This window comes from Oreochromis aureus, linkage group 3, assembly GCF_013358895.1.
Source record: "Oreochromis aureus strain Israel breed Guangdong linkage group 3, ZZ_aureus, whole genome shotgun sequence".
NCBI classification, from domain to species: Eukaryota; Metazoa; Chordata; class Actinopteri; order Cichliformes; family Cichlidae; genus Oreochromis; species Oreochromis aureus.
Window position 1 is genome coordinate 81,027,692 of NC_052944.1, and position 11,156 is coordinate 81,038,847.

An 11,156-nucleotide genomic window follows, 5' to 3' on the forward strand; every position below is an offset into this window, starting at 1 on the left:
AACAAAAGCACCACATCTTTTTCAGGCTTTTCAAAATAAAACATGTAATAACTATAAATGGCGCTAACAGTAAGTTACTTGTGCTGTATGCAATTTTAGATACACAGAAAGTCTTCACTTACTATATATGGCTGTCATAGTGTCCTTGTGAAGGGCAGTTCTTCACTCTGTGCCGATGTCCGTTTTGCTCTGTCCTCCTATAAAAGGCATAAACATTTGAGTGTTTGACTAGTTTTAGATTTCCAAAAATCTGATATTTGTACAACTAAACATTTGAACTACAATGATATGCTATTGAGAGATACTTTTATGGGTACTTTTTGGTAAAGAAACTGGTGACAGAGAAGTAGGCTTTTTAGAATACTATTAGCTAACCATTTGAACTGACTTTCAAAGCTGTTTACCTTTTAAATTGCTGTGGATCAAAACCTCCAGTGGGAAGGCGGCCATTAGAAGAACACGCACCATTGAACCTGAAAATAACAAAACAAAACAAAAACAATATATAAGAGTCAGGTAGGGTAATAAATCTCTTCTGAAGCAATATAGTTCATTTTGGGTGAAAAACAAAACATTCCTCTAAAATATATATACTGACATCAGCAATCAACATCATGATTGTAACTATTTCCTTTTAGTACATCTACTGCTGTGTGCATGTGTCAAGCACTACGACTGTATCTATGCATATATATTCACCATATATATCCTGCAAAATGTTTTGTTATAGTCAAAAAAGGCAAACAAACAAAGGCATTCAATCAGAGGTGAGAAATTAATTGGGAATATCAATTATAGGTGAACTATTCTTTACCTATTAGCAATCAAGCTTCTTTAACCAAGAAGCTTGAAATATTTGAATGTAAAATAAAATAAATAAATAATAATAAAAATAACATGATGTAATTAAAATGCACAACTTACATTAAGGAAATCTGCATTTGTATCCACAGGCTAAAAGTAAAACAGTAAATGTGTTAGTAATAGTACAGGTATTTGTAAAAAAAAAAAAAAAAAAAAAAGAGGCAGTAACTGTGACTCTTCTAGTGGGATGCTAAATGCAGAGATTTATATTTACAGTATAATACTGCATGTACAGGTAGCTGTGTTGTGAACTGTAACTGAATATTAGAGAATCTCAGAGAAATTAAATGTATTTATTTTTGAATTTATCAATCATAAAACCGTCTGTTTTGAAGGCCTGTTACGATAACAACTTTTGTTGGTCTGTATATTGCCCCATAAACAATAGCGACAAGTTATGTCATTGTGATTTTAAGACCATTTTATGTCTTTGAATGTATAATCATAATATAACACCATAATAATGCAAGATCTACACACTTTCAATTGACAAACCAACATCTAATTTTGAAAATATTTAGATCATGGAAATTAGGTATCAAAATATTAGATACCATAAAAATTGAATAAATAGTAAATTTTCTAATAAATAGAAAACAATGTTATTTAATGTTATTGTGTTGTTATTATTATATTTTTTTTTTATATAATGGCAGATAAATTGCATCATCAACAATTATTGAGGTCATGTACATGTATTGTGTGTTAAGTCAATATATCGATTATTGTGATAGGCCTACTGTTTTGGTATCATAACAAGCTTGTCAAACATGCATGACCACTAAGCAATGTCTAAGCAGTAGTATTAGTCTGAATGACAACAAACATAACTAGTGTTTTGGAAAATCTGTTAGAAAACAGTTATTTCAATAATTATGATTAGCATGTGACACAGACACTGCATAAAAACTACAACAACAAATACTTACTTTAGGAGGATGGGGAGGGCAGCATGAGGTTGAGACTTTGACATCTGTAAGAAGCAAATTCATGTATTACAAACAAGTCACTTAAAATACATTAATGTGGCAGACTGTTCCCTGTTCAGATGCAGTGTACAGTCAGGGCTGTCACAACAATGGGTGGGGCCAAGTGGCTGCAACCCTAGGTACAATGTGCAGGTATATATAATTACATATAATATATGTGAATAAAGCAAGAATCTGTTTAGGTTAGTCACTGTGCTGACTGATGCTTGCTAGGTTTATATTGCAAACTTCACAAAAACAACAACAGCAACAACATTAATGACAATGACAAACAAAATTACTTACATTTATGTAAATCTCACATCAGGAAGATCTGCATTCGATTTCATGGGCTGAAATAAATAGGCAGAAACATTACTGCTAAAAAACAAAAACAACAACTCTAAAAAGCCTAAAATGACTTAAAAAGCAAGGAAATGTGGAACATTGTAATTAGCGAACATTAATAAAGCATAACTGTGCTTTGTTTCTAACCTTGGTAAGTAAGTCCTCTGTAGCCAGAAGGAGAGGTGGGATTTCTGTGAAAGCCAAATTAAATGTGAATAGGTTTTGATAGTTATTGTATATAACAAGTGTAAACAATTTTATTTGTATTTTTTTCCCTTTCTGAGAAGGCAGAATAATAAGAAAAGGCAAAAGTACGTCACAACATAATTAATTAAGTTACATATTTTGATTACCAAATTATGGAAACGTGGAGCTGCCACCCAGGCAAAAGCAAAATAGAGCTATATCACGTTATAACGTGAAATGTTTATTGTTCTAACATTATGCTTTGCATGTTTGTATAATATAATATCACGTTATAATTATCACGTTCGCACAATATTGTACGGATGTGATAATTATGTACATTGTTCATACAATGTCCAAACACGAAAAGTATATTGTATAAACATGATAGTATATTGTTAGAACGATAAACTTTTCACGTTATAACGTGATATACTTATATTTCTCTTTGTCCTGGGTGGCAGCTCTCACGCCTGCGCCAAATAAGCGAGAATAAAGTAATATTATATGAGAAAAGGCACCTGCTAGCTTGATGATGGAGGCTTCATAGACCGCCACCCGTCTTTTGGCTTCTTGTCGCCACTCCACCAAATAAAGGTCCGCTTTCCTCCATGCCGGCTAATTATTCATCCTCATTAAAATCTCGTGTATATGTTCAGTTGGCAGGATTGAGAATTTTACATCTTCCAACCACTTAATTAACGCGAACATAATCGGCTTGTTTCTTCCCGTCTCCTGTATCCGGCCGTTCCTCTCACTGTCGGAATTCGGCCTCAGAGAGGTCATTATTTTCAAAAAAAAAAAAAAGAAAAAAAAAAGAAAAGCAACAACTAATAAAGAGAGTTTTTGCACGTTCATTGCACATTTGTGGGAATGTTTAAATATTAAATTTTTATTAATTACTTTTCATTATATCTTTATTTTTTAAACCACCATGGCAATGCACATGCGCATACTCCTGCACGCAAGGGCTTTGGAGTTGACGTAATGTCGCAATGCATTGTGGGAGCGCAGCACCATCTTGGCAGGCTGCGAATCAAAACAAGATTGCCACGAACCATTCTGAAACGTAGCTCAAAAGAAAATGACGGTATAGAGACAGATTGTGTCCAGATGCAAAGAGACGGTACTTGATTGTTGAAATGTGGACCCGTATGAAATACTGCCGTGGAGTAGAAACCCTGAAGACCAAACCGCTATTGACTTAGCATGATCTACTCTCATACCTTGTCTGTGGAGTCAGCGCATACACGGCGCACCAATTTCGCAATTATAAATCTCTGGAGGCGCACATCCAATTCACCAAGGACTGGGTACAAGATTTGGCTATTTTTAAGCCTCCACGTTGTGAGTACGCCGTCATTCAAGCAAAGGTAAGTCAGCTTGAGTACTGCGAGTAAAATGCGTTTGATTCCCCCCGAACATTCAAATTAGTGCAGCATAAATTCATTCATGAGGGGAAATTACAGTGAGAACATGTAGAGGCTCTGTTAGAGGGATAACATAGTGAGTTCAGTGCATTGATGTGACATTGTCCTGAAGGATTTAGTTATTCTTTATGGTTAAAGAAATTGCCCTAATTAATTCATATTTATTATAAATAATCCTAATTACACATCTTGCTTCCTTGTTTGTGTCCTGTGTCACTAAAAATACAATCTGTTTTAGTTTTATACATTGATTAATGACCTGCAGAATCTCCTTATCATATTAGGTGTCCATAATTGTCACTTAAAGTCGAACTTTATGCTTTCTCCCTCTTGAAAGTGATTACATCCTTGCATTACATACTTTAGGTTCATTTTCTGCTGCTAGGTTTCTAAAAAGAAACAGGCAGATTTAGAATATAACATGCAGCGTTCTATAGATGGATACATAAAAACACTTTATTTGTTACATTTATGATAAATGGATATGAAAGTAGATAAAACACATTCATGTCGGCCTTGGCTTATTAAAGTTCTTGTCTTTAAATGAACTTTGTCTGTGTGTGTTTCAGGTACTGCACTCTTAAAGACTGAATTGCAGCATTGCAGCCACAGGTGATTGTGAGCATCACAGGGAAGGTTGAAGCCGCCCACTGCACCTTTATGGCCGGAGTCGTGGAGACCTGCAGCCATGTTGCTGCTCTTCTGTTTAATGTAGAAGCAACAGTGCCGATTTGTGGCACAAGGACTGTTACAGATGAACCTGCATACTGGGTTTTGCCTGGTAATATGACCAAGACACAGCCAGAGGTTGGCCATAAGATAGACTTCTCCTCTTCAGCTGCCCAAAAAAGGCTCTCGATCAAAACATAAACAGACCATCTGTAGTGACAGGTAAAAGAAGCCGTCCTCAAAAAAGAAAAGTTCCACCTGCTACTGTGGAGGAGTTGGATCAACTGATGGGACAATATTTTCCAAGCATAGTTCTGTTCTGAATAACCCATAATATTTTAATTTAGGGGGGCATGTAAATAATTTGCATTTACTGAATATGTACTTACTAAGTAACACTGTTCAAAAGTTGAATAAAGAAACAAAGAAATGTTTGCCTATTTTTAATTAAAAGCACTTTGTAGAACATCAAATCAGTTACAATGTAGAATCAATGTTATGTATAGTTTACAAATGACAAAATGTTCACATAAAATCATGACAGCATTTAAATAATATCACCCACTACTAGCATTCTGTAATTTACTGTCTCTTTTGAAAACTTATCACTACATAAACAGCACAAGACTTAAGAGTATTTAACAAGAGCATTTTTCCCTGGTTTTACTACCACACTGGGGCACATGTTCACCAAAACGCAGCAAACCTTTGCCATCTTATCCAGGAGGGTCACCTTTTTACCCACACATGGAAGAAGTAATCTGATTGGTATGGTGGTGTGTAGCATGTAGTTTGAAGCAGGGATTTTGTAGTGCCCCGTGTGTAGTGTTGGAACCCAGTCAGGATTTGTTTCATTCATTTCATAGGCTGGTTTGCTGCAATAATGCCAAATAATTAGCAACTCTATAAATAGAAGGTAGTTCTGCATGTTTGTTCTAAGTTTGTGCTATGATCTCAGAGCGCATTGAAAATAAAACTAACAGGCTATAAAGAATAATATGAACTTATTTAGAACTTACCTGAATGAAAATACTGAAGCACACCAACAGATATCTGGGGATGGTAGAGAACTGAATATCAGCTCGTTTCGCAGCTGCTATCCAGGCTAGACGCCTTCTTTTGGTAACATCCAACACATAAGCTCCCTCATGATGCTTCCAGGTGAGGAAACAATGAAAAGAGAGCCTGTTTTCAAGCTTATTCCTTTGCCGGTAGTGCAATCTAACATTACAACCGGCCACACAGCAAGCATTTGTTTGGCCTGCTAATATGGCGCCTCGACCAAAAATCCTGGCTACGCCCCATCCCGTAAGATCACGCTCCAGAGTTCTATTAACATACGGATCTAAAAAGAAGACGCTGCATTTTTAACTCTGAGGAGATGGAGAATGAGCCTATTTCCAAAAAAAAGTGGAGTGTGTTCCTTTAAGTACTATATTGTATATATTGTCAAAACTAAAGTGTACATAGCAGTTGTTGTATCTTGTTTACTGTATCACTGACAGATAATTTCAAAGTCAATGAACGCTACATTATAGTGAGATATTGTGTAATGTGAAATACTGTAAGCAAATGAATAAACAACCTAATTCGTGATAGACCTTTGACTCTGTTTTGTTTGAATCCAACTGTTTTTTGCAGATGTGCATAAAACATGTTACTTTTAGTATTATTATCATCATTATTGCACTAAATACATTTTAAATAAAGGATACTTTGATATACATTCTACTGCAAGGTTGGAAATGTATTTTCTTCACCCTAAAATATGTTTTGAAATGTATTTTGGTTTGAAAGAAATATATTTTCAATTTCAAAAATATATTTTTTGGAGCATCACAAATACAAAATATATTTACCATATATTTGAAATATATTTTGGCCAGGAAAAATGTATTTTTTTACCGTATGGGGAGTAACGGAATACATGTACCGCCGTTACGTATTTAAAATACAAAATATGAGTACCTGTATTCCGTTACAGTTACCGTTTAAAAAGGTGGTATTTAGAATACAGTTACTTTGTTAAAATAAATGGATTACACTGCGTTACTTTCCTGTTTCATATTGTCGCGGGTCAGGACTGTTTGGGTTTTGTTTGACAGCTACGTTCTGTTGTTCCAGGCGGCAGCATTACTGCTTAGTAATTAGATTAATAAGTAATATTAATAATAATTAATTAATAATAATAATATTAATAAGCCTTAGTAATAAGGCTTACAGCCTTTTTGTTGTTGTTGTTGTTGTTGTGCTAAGCTAATAGGCAGAATGCTAAAGGAATAGCTCTAAAGAATGTAGCATCATGGGCAGTGTAGTCCGTGCTGCAGGGAGAATGGACTGCCATACCCGTTATGTGTCTGTGAGCAAGGGAGGGAGAAAAAGGAGAGTGGAAAAGTACGAGCTGTCATCGAGCAAAAACGGGAGCTGGAAGCATGTAAATATAATAATAACCACTGCAGCCAAGAAGAGTGCCTGAGGAGCCCATTTGTAAGTAAGCTATTAAGACTCGACTGTACACTGTGTTCGTGTTTTCCTCCGAAAACAATAAGTTCCGTTGGAGCAGCCTTTCAACGCCTCTCTCTGTCTCTCGCTAGCAAAGTTGACCCAGACAACAAAGTAAAGCTATTTTTCGGCTACGAGCCCGACACGGAACCCACTGTATTAGTCAGAGGTCCCTTTACTATGGTTAGGAGCCGCGGACCTTCAGTAATAGTAATAAATCACACAGCAATAGTACATTCACATAGTTGTAAAAAGCATGATAATATATTAAGTAATCCAAAGTATTCAGAATACGTTACTCTCATTGAGTAACGTAACGGAATACGTTACAGAATACATTTTGGAGCATGTATTCTGTAATCCGTAATGGAATACATTTTAAAAGTAACCTTCCCAACACTGGCCATAATACATTTTATAATTAAAAACATTATTACTCTTCCACAACTTTTAGAACCATCATCATGATATCCCTTTGTAAACTTTATACATGCCCACAGCTAGCTCATAAAATACATGATGTCAGTGAATTAATTACAAATATTGGTAGTTATTGCTGTCATAGAAGGCGATCAATTTATATTGATTATCCATGTGTTACATTTCTATCACTTACCATTCTTTCTAAATGTGACAACATATAAAACTAGATAAAGATAAATTATATTGTCAAAACCTGTTCATGTAATGTAGAGAGTGATTAACTGAAGTTCTGCTTGAGACAGATATTTTTCATGTGCTCTATGTGTTCAGTGTTAATTATTCTGTGTAAAGTTGTAATTTTATTATTTTTCTAAGGATCAGCAAGAAGAACCGCCACACTCAGATGTGCCCACAGAGCAGGCTGAAGCTGTCACGACACAGGTTTGAGAAGTATACTTTTTCCACAAAATCACATTTAACAAATACGTAATATCTTTAATAATAATAATTGTTTAGGCAAAAACAAAAACTCTAGTATTATTAAGTATATAATGCTGAAATATTTAAAGTCAATATGGATGCTCCTTCAAGAAGCCTTGAGAACCACCACTGGGGCAAATACAGCCCTAAACAGTTTGGGAAGGATTTGTTTGTGTGTTTTAGTTTGGCTTAGCTGTAGGCCTGAGAGAGTGTGTAATTGTGTACAGGGAAAGGAATTTATTGACACTGGGGATCTGCTGTCATAAAAGGAGACAGGAAGCTACAGTTGGGGGATGCTGATGCTTGTACCTTTAATAAAAGTTCATAATTGCCATAACTTGGAAGTAGGTTTGCAGGAGACCATCCACCTTAAATGTAAATGTAAATGTAAATGTAAGACAACAAGAGGCCAATGGCCTAGTGGATGCAGAGTGGGGGTCTCAGTGTTTGTAATATGTTAACTCTGTTTTGTATGTTGTCTAAAGGAATTTGGTGTAGATTGAGTGAGGAGATTACTTTTATGACCGGCAGGAAGTCACGTACACAGAGACACACACACAGTGCTTTGACTGTTACACTCACACACCCACACTCACTCACGTGCACTCACACATACACACAGGTACGTGCACACAGTCACTCACGTGCACTCACATAGACACACGGGTATGCACACACACAGGCACTCACGTGCTCGCGCATACATACACAAACACAGAGTTTGCAGCACACCATGGGGGTTTTATGATGGAGTCACTTCTATAAAGCTGACTGTAACTAACAAAGAGGTGGAAGATCTGCAGAGGGACACCGGCCTTGCACATCTCCCCTTCTAGAAGATGCATGTTTAACTGAAGATGAATAAAAGTTTTTGTGAAAATGACTACTGAGTCCGGTCCCGTCTCTGGATGCCCGAGGAATAAAAAGAACCGGGGTGAAACTGATTTCGCAACACATGCCTTATGTTGGCAGGTTTCTTTTTGAGTAACTCACAGGTTAGAGGTAATTGGCTTGTCAAAGAGTCACTTGAGTTTCACTGAATAATGTCAGGCAGGACTGAAATAGAAATGAGTGAAAAAGTCCAGTCATGTAATCTTGTATTTTGTGAATTTGTCAGGGTTCCTGGGTCATTGACTCAGTGTTTTCAGTTCATGTTCAGTTTATTTTCCACATTCATGTTTCCCGCTTCACCGTGCCAGCCCTCTGTCTCTGCCTCAGTGTCATTAGTTCTAGTTCTACTTTCTATGTGTCAGATTATGTTCAGCTGTGTGTCTCTCATTATCATCCTCATCAGTCAGAGTATTTAAGTCCTCAGTTCCCTACATGTCCGTGTTCTCTGTTTCTGCTGATCTGACTCTTAGTTTGTTCTAAATGTCTGAGTCTGTTGGTATTTTCAGTGAATAACTGAACCTGAGTTTAAACCTACATCAGATTACATTTAAGGTTTAAATAAAGATCAAAATTTGTTTTTTAGCCAATCGCTTGATCTCAAAATGTCAGATTCATATCTTAAGAAAGTTGAGCCACGTGTTACGTTGAACTGTAGAACGATCGTAAAGTGGGTCAGAAAATATACTCATATATATATATACACTCATTCACTGTGTATAAAGTTCTCTCTTTTTTGCACAGTTGAGGAGCGTTTCAGGTCACATTGCACTGTGTGTTATATCTGTATAACCATGCATGTGACAAATAAATAATCTAAAGCAGGTCTGAGTGTTTAACAGGTTCAGTTTTTGAATGATCTCCACAGAACAACACAAAACATAATGTATCTCATCATCAATCATCAGCTACATACTAAAGACCATCATCAGCCAAAGGACTTCAAAATGACTTCATGGAGGAGGCAGCATTTAGCTGTAGTCATGAGGGATTAATAATAAATGCTGTTTAAACCTGACAGAAAGACAAACTGGTTTGATTTCACATTCTTCTCATTTCCATCAAGAAGGAAGAGCTGAAACACAAACATCCTCTGTCTGCAGAATATTTGCTGTTTATGTCTGTGTGTGTGTTTCTGCTGCTTCATTGTCCAGAACTGTGAACAGATGCACTGAGACATCTGGAACTTTTGAACATTATTATAAACTGATTAACATCAACTAAATAACCTGAACAATTCTATTCAATTTTATTTATACAGGACCAAATCACAACAACAGTCACCTCACGGTGCTTTATATTATAAGGTAGACCCTACAATAGTCCATACAGAGAAATACCCAACAATCAAATGACCCCCTATGACCGAGCAAGGAAAACTCCCTTTTAACAGGAAGAAACCTCCGTCAGAACCAGGCTCAGGGAGGGGCGGCCATCTGCTGCGACCGGATGGGGAGAGGGAAGGAAAACAGGATAGAAGACATGCTTTGGAAGAGAGCTAGAGTTTAACACATGGAAGAAAAACTCAATGCATCACGGGAGTCCCCCTACACCTATTGCAGCATTTAAGGGAGGATTCATGGTCACCTGATCCAGCCCTAACTATATACTTTAGCTAAAAGGAAGGTTTTAGCCTCTACTTTAAAGTAGAGATAGTGTCTGTCTCCTGAATCCAAACTGGAAGTTGGTTCCACAGAAGAGGGGCCTGAAAACTGAAGGCTCTGCCTCACATTCTACTTTTAAATACTCTAGGAACAACAAGTAAGCCTGCAGTGCGAGAGTGAAGTGCTCTAATAGGGTGATATGGCACTACAAGGTCATTAAGATAAGATGGGGCCTGATTATTTAAGACTTTGTATGTGAGGATTTTGAATTGAACAACATAAACCAGCAGATGTGAGATCACTTACTGTTGTCAGGAGTTCAGGGAAATCCTCAGTTTCTGCTCCTCATTGTGATGGGAAAAAAATCAAAATGTGAAAACTTGAAAAAAGCGTGTTAATGGAATCCGTCCAAATCAGCTGTGAGTGTGAATCAAACTGTAAAACTGAAGTAAACAGAATAATCCTGATGAAGTCCTGGTCTCTGACCTCTCTGACTGTAACTCTGATACTGAGTGAAGCAAAGCCTTTACTATAACTATAAAAGACAGGATAGGACAGAGGATGAGGCGGGTCTGCTTTGTGTAAATATTTTCTGATATGACCTTGAAACTGGGCCTAAATTCCAAAGTACAAACTTCCAGTCTGTAAGGAGAGCTCATGTGGGAGCTCACGAGGAACCTTTATTTCTAATGTTTGCTTAATATGATTTTGACAGTAATGATTAAATGAATCATTTTACATTTGAGTCATTCATCAAGATTTTTATACCTGAGTTTAATTCAGACAGACTTTAA

The 11,156-nt window shown here is 36.6% G+C and overlaps 1 protein-coding gene across 5 annotated transcripts in view; it reads right to left on the reverse strand.

The window, feature by feature from the left end:
• The window catches only part of LOC120437698 (carcinoembryonic antigen-related cell adhesion molecule 1-like), a 58,352-nt gene extending 47,473 nt beyond the window's left edge, over positions 1-10,879 (reverse strand). For all 5 annotated transcript variants that reach the window (XM_039608218.1, XM_039608216.1, XM_039608215.1 and 2 more), the window contains exon 1: positions 10,669-10,879. The gene's annotated coding sequence lies outside the window, so the exon portion shown is untranslated. The remainder of the gene's footprint in view (positions 1-10,668) is intronic.
• Between the last annotated feature and the right edge of the window lie 277 nt (positions 10,880-11,156).